The following is a 13,249-nucleotide window of genomic DNA, read 5'->3' on the forward strand; positions in this document are numbered from 1 at the left end:
TAGTTTTGTCTGTTTGGCTTGAAATGATGAAAGATACGTTTGTATTTTTTTTCTCAACAACTAATTTTCATGCCAACAATCAAGATTTGCCTTAACTTTGGTTTATAGCAACACGTGAAGTAGTTTCGACTTTTGGTTGTTGTAAGGGCCAGTAACCTTAATTTTATTTTACAACTTTAGAAAACATGAGGATTTTAAGCAAAAGCTGAATGCGTATGAAAAAAATATCTCACTCATTAAATAAAAATCACTGAAAAGCAACAATATTCGTTGTATACTTTTTCAATTAAATTTCAAAACCTAAGGTGATGAATTAGATAAGTTCTTTTTCCGCGTTATAGATCCTCCACTAAAGAAAGAGGATTTAGATTAGATTTAGATTATCTAGATTAGATTATATTTTTATTGGTATATATTTTTTCATTTTAGAGATTGAATACAATATTTAAGATACATAAAATCGTTTGAGCATGGCATTTGCCGTCTGCCAGATTGACAATACAATATAAACTCCATATGTATATGTGTTTAATAAAATTACATTTTTAATTTAATAGTTCAGTCTTTATTTTAATTAAGGATTAAGATTTGCATATTTTTTTTTTTTTTTTAACTGTAGGTAAGTTCTAATTTCAAAAATCACCGTTTTTAATTCTGTTCCTATATTTAAGAGCAGTTTTTAGGAAATCATACAATAAATCAACATTCATTTGATTTAATAAGAAAATACAATGTTCTTCGGTTAAGGTATCATTTCCAAATAAGTTTCTTCTTATTTCACGCAAAACTGGACACATTCCCAAGAAATGAATGATGTCTTCACGTTCTCGTCGCGTCGGTTGCGGAAATCGCATAAAATCGGTAATTCACTTCTATGTGGTATGTAATTGAGTTGCAGCAATTCGCCTCGTAATCGGAACATCATTGAAATTGTGCTTGTATTATTTACATCTTTGAAGTAGTTGTTTTCGTTGAAAGTGTAATCCAGGCGATTATATATAGTTCGGTGAAGAGATCCTGCTGTGTCTTCCTCGTGTTTTTCCCTATATCTAAGGTCTACTTTTTTTATAATATCGTACAATAAGGGTCTCGCAGTACTTGGATCATCTATATTTATATCAAGTACAAATCCACATTCTTCAGCTAAACATACCCATTCGTTAAAAAATCCTCTTTTGCTTCGCACCACTTGAATGGCGGTGATCAGGTAATTGCATGACACCGAGAACATAGTCAACTTGTAGTTTGAGTGTTTTAATTAGTAACGGAGGCAATCCAGTCTCAATCAACCGATTCATATTCTGAACCTCCCCATACCTGTGCAGCATAAAAGATGATTGATTCAGCTACAGTTTCAAAGACCCGATATTTACTACTGTGCCTTATGAATTTGTTGTTGAAGCAATTTTTCCAAGTAGCGTTTATTGCAGTTTTCGCCTTAGATAATTTATCCTTTAAATGCTTATCCATTTTCAATAGTACACCAAGATATTTGAATTCTTTTACAACCTCAACATCATTCCCTTCGTAAAACCATTTCTCGTTTGCGCTAGTTCTGTCTCCTCCCTTTCGAATTAACATAACTTTGGACTTATCCGGATTAACCATAAGATTCCACAACTTACAGAATTTTTGGAGCTTATTTAACATTGACTGTAGAGTTTCAGGTAAGTTTGCCATCACCACTACATCATCTGCAAAAAGAAGGGATTTAATTTGCAGTCCCGCAAATTGTATGCCACCAGGTAGACAATAGATCAAGTCGTTTATAAAAAGTGCAAATAGATCAGGGATAAGAGGACAGCCTTGTCTGACTCCTGTTTTGGTTGCAAACCACTCTGATCTATTAGCACCATTCCAAAATGACGATTTCGTATCTCGATATATATTTTCAATGAGTTGACCAAATTTTAAGGACATTCCAAGCCCGTAAAGCTTGTACATTAGGGCATCCCGGTCGACCATGTTGAACGCTGCTCTAAAATCCACAAAGATGACATACAACTTTTTACTTCTAGCAAGGTATGAGTCAGCAATACTTTTGAACACGAAAATGTGATCAATAATAAAGTAGCCCGATCTGAAGCCGGCCTGAAATTCACTTAAGAGATTTGTAAATAGGAAACACTAAAGCTTCCTTAAACTGTTTACGTATTACACCATATTCCATAACGCTGTTCATTAGGCCGGTTAGCGTATGAATGAGATTATTCGATCAGTACTTGTAAAATTCTACAAGTATCCTATCCGATCCAGCTGCTTTGCCATCCTTGAGTCCATTGACGATAGAAGAAACCTCTTGCATATTAATAGGTGAATATAAAATAGGCTCTTGAAAGTTATGTGGGGCGTAGTGGTATTTGGATATCTCGTTTGATGTTGGGTTTAAAAGTTGCTGAAAATAGTTCTGCAAAACTTTCGGGCTTAAGCTGATGTCAATAATATATTTAGTACCATTTGCTTTTTTTCTTTACATAGGTTTTTAAATCACTGATTAGCTTTTAAAGACGATTCCTTAGCAAACCTGGTACTGCCTTTACGAAATAGTAGTAAAGTTGTCGAGTCCTTATTGAAAAACCCTTTATCCCTTTATAAGATGTTCGGATTTGGTACACAAATTGTAAGTCGCCTACATCTTTGAAATTGCTCGCACACAGTAATGGTTTTGACTTGTACGTCAGTAGGTCCTGTTTCTCTTCAAGCTTTTGCGCCATTTTATTTAATTTGTTTATGGGCTGTTAAGAGATTTTATCAAAGAAATTGTGTACTGGGTTCCAATTGCCCAAGTGAGAGTTTATACAGGGTTCGGCAAAAAAACCTCCCGTATTTTTAGACGTTTATATTTAAAGTTATTTAAATTTTATTTTATTTATTCCGGGTATATATAGAAAGAGGTCTACCTGCCGTTTTTAGTAATCATAATGGCGTGGCACGGTGAGCATCCCACATTTGTCGTAGAGGAATATATCCGCATTTCCGTATTTTTTCGAAGAAAATGGGCAAATGTTACAGTTAATGCGGATCTTTAGTGTCAGATGATTGAGACCTTCCTCCAACCAAACTTAAAGCAGTTAACTAGGAACCACAAAGAAATCTGGTTCTAACAAGATGAAGCCACAGCACACACTTCACGGCTGTTCACTTTTTAAATATGGGAGATCTTTTTGCCGGACCCTGTATAACTATGTCTCATATGTCTTTTTTAGACGTCTGACAATAGCAATATTTTTTTGGAGTCCGCCTTTTTGACAGCTGTCGCTTGATTTACGCTTAGTTTGGTTTGCCATTTTATAATAAGTTAATTCAATGTTAGTTCCAACAAGACGACGTTATATTTATAGAAGAAACATTTTGGTGAGCGCATTATCTCACTTCGTGGGTCTGGTTGTGGCCTCCAAGATCGTGCGATTTAACACCGCTAAACTATTTTTGGTGAAGTCATTTGTCTACGCAGATAAACGCGAGAGGATTGATGCTTTAGAATTTGTGCCGTAGTCAGGATTAAGTTTTGCGGATTTTTTATTTGTATTATTTTAACATATGTGTATACATACTCAAACAAAGGTGTACGAAAATTATTTTTTATACTCACATTTTTTCCAATCAGAAGACATCTTACTTTTCTTTTTGACATGAGATAAATCTCATTATCTGGATCAAAATTAATGTCCGAATGATATCACATCAAGTGAGCGTAATGGTGCGTTCCCCATTACGGTTCGGGACACTGTTTTAATACTTTTCATAGTTGATAGCTAACTTTTCTCTCTCAACAGCAGTAAGAGTTCTGAGAAGATTTGAAACCATAGTTAACGCCTTCGTTGAATCTGTCCGAAAGATTGTGTATTCAGTAAAAAAACTTTTCTGGATTGGAATGCGTTTTTTTTTTCAATAAAATTCTTGGAATTGTTAATTAACTTTAACTTTCTTCAATTAATTTCAATTCTTCAATTAATTTAGGCTCGAAAAGTATAGATTTGCTCTGTAAGAAAACCAATACGGGCACTGTTGAACAGCTTTTTGCATACAATGATGCTTACTAGGATAACACTGTTTTTAACCGCTGGAGGTGTCAAAAGTGCTGCGGTTTTATTATTCTGAGATAATATTTATAAGTTAGCCTCCAAGCCCCTCTCTTTTTGGCTACGTGCCTGCTTGCTTAAATCAATATTTTTATCGTGCGAGGGTCACTATAGCGGACAAATTCGAACACTAAAATCAAGGTCTTGCGACCTGTATTTTCATGAACATTTTAATTCGAGAGAAAAACGAAGCTTCAGAAAACTCCCCTGAAAATGTATTGAAAATTGGTATTCGTTTGGATATCCACTAGGTTATCTGAGATACTTTAGTACCAAATATGTTTGTGACCAATCAGAACCGGTTAAGAAACAAAACGGTAAAAACACAAAAAGTCGCCGAATAGATTATCTACTACACATGTCTTTTCGAATCTTCAGTTTTATAAATTTTACTTTAAATATGAACAGAACATATACATACTGAAATTGTTTCTCAAATTAAAGGGCCGAGTATCCCGAACATTTTTGAGTTTACAATAACTCAAACTTATCTGTATAGCTTTGGATTGATCCCAAATTTAAAAGTCAGTTAAGACAGTAAGCAAAGCGCTCTGTTCGTACTTCTATTACTATATTAAAATTAAAGTGTCTATAAGTCCCAAACTACTTGCCACATCTACATGAACTGTCCCACACTGGAAATTGTCCCACAAATGTCCAACGATCCGAAGAGATGTCCCATACTGTCCCAAAAAATTTATTTACGAATGATGATGGAAAGATAAATAAATATCAGCTGATTAAAATGCAAAAAGTATACCCTTTTTGAATTCTTTGTTCTTGTATCTATATTAAAGCTAGACAAAAATTCTTAAACTAGGATATTATCAAAAAAAAATACTGGCCTTATGTTTATCCATTATCTTATAACTAATGCCTTTAAGCTTAACAACAATCTTAATACTTACTAAAAATAACTAATTCTAAAAGCAAGACAATTTAAATAAAAACTTGGCGTCTTTAAATAAAAACTTTGACTTTGACTGATGTTCAAATGGTAGACATGTGCATTCAAGAGGACACAAGCGTCCACAGGTTTTTCTCAAAACCCACCTCTGTCTATCAACTCCTACTCTCACCTTCCCGCGGTGAACATCGGGTGCCTAGTACCTCAACTGGAGATTGGGTTCCAACCCCAGTGGAAAGTTGTTGGGGGCAGCAAACGAGAGAGGGGGGGAGAGGTGTTTCCACTAAGGCACCTCTCCTTATCCAGGCGGCAGCGGACGAATTCTCGAGATAGAATCAACGGTGGCGTCTACAGTTCCAGTAAGGTCGAACTACTTAGTGAACACCTTATAGGGCTTCTTGGACATATTCGGAGCCCAGGCCTATAAGGAGCGGTTCATCCGGCTCCCCTTCCTTGGAGTTATACTAAGGATCTGGCCCTCCAGGTTGGGGGTTGTGCCGTCGGGGTGACTTCCTGGCCACGTAAAAACATAATAGTTTCGAAGCAACAACAAGCCTCGGATACGGACGGATTCACTGTTGACAACCCACGCAAACGAAATAAGGACAACGAACTTCGGATATGTACGTGGAATGTTAGGTCCCTTAACAGACCACGTGCAGCCGAACAATTAGCGGAAGCCCTAAACTGCTGCAATGCAGATATTACAGCCATCCAAGAAGTGCGATGGGATGGACCGGGTAAACGCAAACTAAAAGACTGCGATATCTACTACGGCGACTGCTACCGAGAACAAAGACAGCGTCTATTTGGGTGTGGATTTGTTGTTGGAACTAGGCTCAGGCAAAAAGTCTTGAGTTTCAACAGTGTAAGAGAGCGCATCACGACAATCCGCATCAAGGCTAAATTCGCCAACATAAGCCTAATATGCGCGCATGCCCCAACAGAGGAGAAAGATGAAGACACCAAAGATATGTTCTTCGAGCTCTTGGACAAGACATATGAGCAGTGCCCTGGCTATGACATTAAAATTGTCTTAGGAGATTTTAATGCCAAGCTAGGAAGAGAAGACATCTTTGGTGGCATAATCGGGAGATACAGCCTGCACGACACTACCTCCGACAACGGATTCAGGCTGGTCGATTTCTCTGCGGGGCGAGACGTTCTGGTAGCTAGTACGCAGTTCACGCATCTTAATATCCACAAGGGGACATGGAAATCTCCTGATCAATCAACCGTCAACCAGATTGACCACATTGCGATCGACGCACGACACTTCTCCAGTATCCAGGATATCCGAACATTCCGAGAGGCCAACATTGACTCGGACCACAACCTCGTTGTAGCCAAGGTACGGCTACGGATATCCCGATCCAAGCCAAAACAAGGAAGTACTGTGAGAAGATTCGACGTTAGACGGCTACAATCGCAAGAGACTGCCATGTCCTTTTCCGATCGAGTCTCTAATAACCTCCTAAGGAGTCCTATGCTTCCTGCATTAAGCATTGAAAACCAGTGGCAACATTACCTTGCAGCCATCAGAGATGCCGCCTCTGAAGTGCTAGGTTTCACACGGCCACCACAGCGAAACCCCTGGTTTGACGACGAATGCCGGCAAGCTCACGCAGCGAAACAAGAGGCATACAAAACGGCGCTGCACAAAAGGACGAGAGCTGCTCGCGAGCTCTACGAGCAGAAGAGGAGAGAGGAACACCGGCTTCTTAGACGGAAAAAAAGAGAGCATGAGAAGCGCGCGATCGAGGAGATAGAGGGATGTCACAACAGGAATGAGGTTCGTAAATTTTACCAAAAGGTAAAAAAAACCTCCCAAGGGTACCAGCCACGAACCGAAGCCTGTAAAGACGATCAAGGGAACATCGTAGTAGAACCACAGTCGATGCTGAGAATATGGAAAGACCACTTCTCCAAATTATTTAACGGCGATGACGAACCGAATTCCGCTGTAAGGGAGATAGAACCACTCAACCTCGGCGACGCAGATCAACAATTCCGCCCACCCGACCTTGACGAAGTGAAGATAGCTATATCTAAACTTAAGTCAAACAAAGCTGCTGGAGCTGACGGCATCACCGCCGAACTATTCAAAGCAGCAGGCGATGACTTGGTAGGGAGCATGCACCAACTCATCTGCAAAATTTGGTCGGAAGAAAGCATGCCCGATGAGTGGAATCTCAGCATAGTGTGCCCGATACATAAGAAAGGAGACCCTCTAAACTGCGCCAACTACAGAGGCATCAGTCTCCTTAACATTGCGTATAAGATCTTCTCTGCCGTATTATGTGAACGTCTGAAGCCATTCGTCAACAACCTGATTGGTCCTTATCAGTGTGGCTTCAGACCAGGAAAGTCCACTATCGACCAAATATTCACACTACGGCAGATCTTGGAAAAAACTCAGGAGCTTCAAATCGATACCCACCATCTCTTTATCGATTTCAAAGCCACGTATGACAGCATCTATAGGGAAGAGCTCTACCGAGCAATGTCTAGTTTTGGCATCCCTGTCAAACTTATCCGTTTGTGCAGAATGACGATGGAGAATGCACGCTGCTCTATCAAGGTCGGAAAAGATCTTACCGATGCATTTGATGTCAAAAAAGGTTTTAGACAAGGCGATGCACTGTCATGCGACTTCTTCAACATCGTTCTGGAAAGAATTGTGCAAAACTCAACCGTCAACACTAGAGGCACAATCTTCCAAAGATCCATCCAATTACTCGGATACGCAGATGATATTGACATAATTGGAAGATCAAAGCGTGATGTCAGTGGAGCGTTTTTGAGCATTGCGACGGAAGCGAAGAAGATGGGTTTAGTGGTCAATGAGGGCAAGACCAAGTATATGCTGTCATCAAAAAAGGACACTGAACGACGACGTCTTGGACAAAACGTCACCATGGACAGCTATAACTTTGAGGTAGTTAAGGACTTTGTCTACCTAGGCACCGCTATTAATGCAGACAACGACACCAGTGCTGAAATCAAACGAAGAATAACTCTTGCAAATCGCTGCTTCTTTGGACTTAGAAGGCAATTGAGAAGTAAAGTCCTCTATCGAGCATGTAAAATCACCATCTATAAGACACTCATCATCCCGGTTCTCATTTATGGCGCTGAGGCCTGGACTCTGTCAAAGAAAGATGAGAGCGTCTTAGGATGCTTCGAGAGAAAAATTCTTCGGGCGATTTTTGGTCCCGTACGCATAGATGGAGAATGGAGGAGAAGATATAACGACGAGCTGTACGGGCTGTACAGCGACACTGACCTAGTTAGCAGAATCAAAGTCCAACGGCTTAGATGGCTAGGTCATGTAGAGCGGATGGACATCAACGCTCCAGCCCGGAAGGTCTTCGAATCCAATCCCGAGGGACGGCGCAGTAGAGGAAGACCGCGACTCAGGTGGCGCACCCAGGTGGGAGAGGACCTCAACCAACTTGGCGTGCGAAACTGGAGACAGCTAGCTAGGGACCGAGCTGGCTGGAGACGCTTGTTGGTTGAGGCCCAGGTCCGCCCGGACTGTAGCGCCACCTTAAGTAAAGTAAGTCTTTGACTTGATTTTTATTTATTTTATTTGAAACTAAATAAAACTACCCAAAACAATTATATTGCTCAAAACTAACCCAAATCAATTATGCTACTTAACATTACTTAAAACTAGAACAGCCACAGTACGATTTTTGTCTCCTTTTTTGTTGGTGCCACACTTACTGCCCCTAACTTAAAGCTCAAACCTATGTAAGTCGGCCAAGATACTACGCCTCTCACACCAGAGAGAAAAAACTAATCTCATTGCACCGTTGCACCACCTTATTTATTTTACTTACTTAATAATTAAAACTGGCTTCAAAAACTAACTAAAATGTCTCTAAATGCGTAATTTACAATTGTTGTTAAATCTTCATTGTTCTGGCACCTAACAAGAGTAATTAATTTCACTTCATATTCGAATGATATTACTCCCAAAGTAACACAATGAGAATACCAAAAAATTGTTCATCCACAATTTTGAATTTTCTTTGAACACCTCTGAACAGCATGGCATCCGCCATTTTTCGAAGGTGGACGCCATTTTTTTTTAACGTGGGGAGTATGCACATCTTCTTGCATAAGTATTCCTTCCCCACATTTTTTTTATATGGAGTTAATACATATGCAAGTTTATGTGCAAATCGCAGCTTGTAGGCAAAAAGAGAGCAACCGTCGAAGTTGGTTCTCTCGTTTAGTATTTTTCTCTCTGTCTCACACTTTAAATAACGTTTTCCGTTTGCAGCCACCAAAACAAGCTCTCCTGCTTTCTCCGGTTCCTTTTGGATACTAATACTTAACAGAAGTTGTTCAACTCGGTCTGGTGCGAGGACGTCTTGACTGTAAGGGAGTTTACAGTTTTACGGCTGACTTGGAAGATTAGCGCAACCGCCTCTCCATCCTGTATCAGACCTTGATTAAACGCTTAAACGCACATTTTCGTATTATTCGTTATTGGGGTAAAAAAGCGCAAAAATTAAGCTGTTGGTCGACGACATTGTTCTTGCAACGCAACGTGCCCTCGATCAAGCTTCAGCAAAAATTATCTATTCTGTTTATATTTGCTCTGTTGTATAGAACCTGATTATAATAATAATGTTTGTACTTCGACTCCGTTGTTCTGTGTAATAAAATGCAACGTCAAAGACGTTGCCTCTTAAACGCCCGAATCTTTGCCATTTGAGAGGGGGCAACGTTGAACCATAGCGGACATCCATGGGCAATCATCAGCCAGATGAGGCCCATGTTGGAAATCACCTTCACCATGCTGTCAAGACGGCTGCTAAAAAACAACCGTTTTGTCAGGGCAAAAGCTCCACTAGCTCTGCCCAGAGCAGCACTCATATGTCTGTCGAAATGCAAATGCAAAAGCCTTGGTACTTTACTACACTTTTATTCGCCAGTGGCTGTCGATTTACTCCAACGATCGCTAGATTTTTCCAGTTCTTCAACAGAACAATTCTGGATTTCTTCCTGCTAAAGAACATTTGTTTACCAGGCACTAATGCCCAACGGAAAGAATATTTTCAATGGTGAATAAATGTTGGACGCCGAAGAAGTCATAACTCTCTGTGAAAACAATTTAACATATATTGACAAATTTCACAAAATAATAACCTATTATTCAGACACTACCTTAGTTACTTTGGCCCTCTTTGTTCAGAACAAAAGTATCACGCTTTGGATGAAGAAATAACGATGATTATGAAACATACCTAAGCTAAATACAAAATGCTTATCATGTGATTTGTATCTACTGAAACGAAGTAAACTAAAATTTGTTCGTTTAAAATTGAATGGTAAAAATGTTTCTAAAATTGTTGGAAAATTTTGTTCGACTCATTTCTAAAAAAAAATTTAGGCTTACTTACTGGCAAGCAAAATGACTTTTGCAACTCATAGTTTTGCGGTGGTTTTGGTTTAATTTAAAACTTCTAAAACTTTTGTTGAACTTAATTATTATATGATTTCTATATGATCAAAATATTATTTTGATTATTCTCACATTTAAAAATGCTTGCATTTTAAATAGCTTAACAAATCTATATAAAGTAAAATATACTCAGAGACATTACTGATATCCTCGAATAAATTGCGAATGCGGTTTGTACTAAGTATTTGACAGTTGCAAAGCTTAGATTACCCTAAATTTCACTAACAACATAAATATTAAAAATATTTGGCCGTTATTTGTAAAATTTTATTGGGTTAACACTTATATTTTTGTGCATAAAGGATTTTTTTAAATATTCGTTTTAATCTAAAAGAAATTACATCTTCATTTTGGTACAGCAGATTTTTAAATTCTTGTTTATACAGCTGTATAGCAGCAGCTTTATGTTTGGGTGAAGTTAACATCGTTAATGCACTCTCATGTTTCTATTTCTTTCGTTGGGTCTATACAATACAAAAAAAAAATGAGCAATGAAAACAAAAACAAAACAAAATACACAAAGGAGGGTAAATCTTCTACCCTTCAACATTCAAAAATGTATATTTTGACACCCTTGTTCAATTAAGACTGCCTAATATAGTGGTCCATGATTTAGAGAGACTATTTGAGGAATATCTGAAATGCATTTGAGGTCGTGCACGAAAAGGGAGCCGTTTGTCAATATTTGATTATTTGAATCACATTTTTTCGAAACCTAGGCTCAATATGTCGTTTGTTTTAAACACTAAAAAATTATGCTAATATACTGATATAATCACTTCGTGTACTCATTTGTTGTTTGATCGAATATTAAGATTCCTAATAACATTATGATGTTGCGAAATGTTGGTTTATATCACATCTTTTAATCTCATAAACGCCAAAGTTTGTCAGAATTGCAATATGGATATTTGTTACTCTTACATCCACTTCATATTTAATGAAATTAAATTAAACATTGCAATAATAAAGCTTTTAATTAGGATAGATATGGGCTATAATTTGCCTTGTATAAATAAGTATTGAGTTCCGGCGAAATTGTCTTGTTTCCAAACCACTTGCTTTGTGGTCAGAAATAAAGATCATGCGTGAAAGAATTTTTAAATATACTTAAAATAGAGTTAACTGCAGTGAATTAACAAAGGAAGTTCATACAGGTAAAGGTATTATGATGACACCAAGTTATCGAATGCATTTTTCAATCGTCTAGCCTCATAAGAGATTCTCAGAAATTAAATTATGTTCACATTATTAAATGTACTTACACAGCCTCTTCCATTCCAAGTATAGCATAATTTATTCAACTATGTATTTGAATTTATTGACAATTATGTCTTTGTCTTTCAAAAATGTTTTTTTTTATATATTAAGATAACATTATTTGCGTACCGCAATGAGGGAGGTCATTTTGAGTGAAATTAAATTGTAATTAGTAAGATTATGACTAAATAAATTAATTAATAAACATAACATATTGTTTCAAGGGTGTTTTATAGGCGTGTGGTTTTCAAGAAGTAATAGAACGCATGTTACTAAATGTTATGTTTTAAAAATTATTGAGGACAAGTGGTTGCCGCAGCTGGCTTGAACAAATTCCAGTCGCGACAGCCAATTTTCGACCACTTTTTGCAGCAATTGGGTCGGTAACGCAACGAATGTTCTCTTCCAAGGCGTGAATTGTTTTTGGCTTATCTGCATAGATATAGACAAGAAATAACACAGGGGTGTTAAATCTTACAATTTAAAGGGCCACGCAACAGGCGCACAACGCGAAATAAAGTGCTCACCAGTTTTCTTAAATAAGTTGATGTTTTGTGCAGGTGTAAGTCTATTTATTATGAAATGACAACCGAAACTCAGCATTAGTCAAGTGACAGCTATCAAAAACAATAACTCCGATAAAATTATTGCCAGAATAAAAACCACACGTCTAAAAAACACCCGTTAGTTTTATTGCATGGTAATTTATATTTGTTACACAACTTTCAGGCACGATAACATGCAAATGTACATGTATCTTCATAAACAATAAAATTTATAATACCTATGTATTATCATCTTCAAAAATGGTTACTTTTAATTTACATACATTACACAATAGGGTGTCTCAAAAAGCAATTTTTTCTGTGTGTTACGCCTTCAAAACTAAAACAATTTTGATGAATGGTGGTATATAAGTAGATAGATAGGACATTGGAAAAGAAAATATGAAACAGAAATCGCGTGTCCAGCTAATAAAGAAATGTATTGTAGATGAAATGTTATTAATGTAAAAAATATTACATATTGAACTTTATTTTCTACTCCTTCTTTTACAAAAATTACACGTGGTTACGGTAGTCGTATAGGTACAATTATCCTGAAAAGGTTTATAATTAATGATCAAGAAGAGGCCTTGTATGTATGTGAGGTTTTGTATGTGCATATGCATGTAGAGCATATTTATGTGAAAGGTATGCTGTTACTATAACTCCTAATTTTTTGAAATATCAAAATATTAACTGTTGCTATAATATATTCAAATAGTTCTTCATTCCTATTATCTGGCGTTCCAGATTCTTATTTTACTTAAGTCATTGGTTTACAGTCTTGGCAGTTCACAAGCCGTGTTTTTTTGGTATTCCATATACACTCCGCTCCACTTGAATAGAAACAAACTTTTTTCTTACTATCAGAACGTGTAGCACTTTGGTAAATTAATAAGTTGACCTCTTTGTTTTAGTTCCTAGAGGAATCTATTGCAAATTGAACTGCATGGTCAGAATATTTCAGGAAAATACC

Source organism: Eupeodes corollae, chromosome 1 (genome assembly GCF_945859685.1).
Source record: "Eupeodes corollae chromosome 1, idEupCoro1.1, whole genome shotgun sequence".
NCBI classification, from domain to species: Eukaryota; Metazoa; Arthropoda; class Insecta; order Diptera; family Syrphidae; genus Eupeodes; species Eupeodes corollae.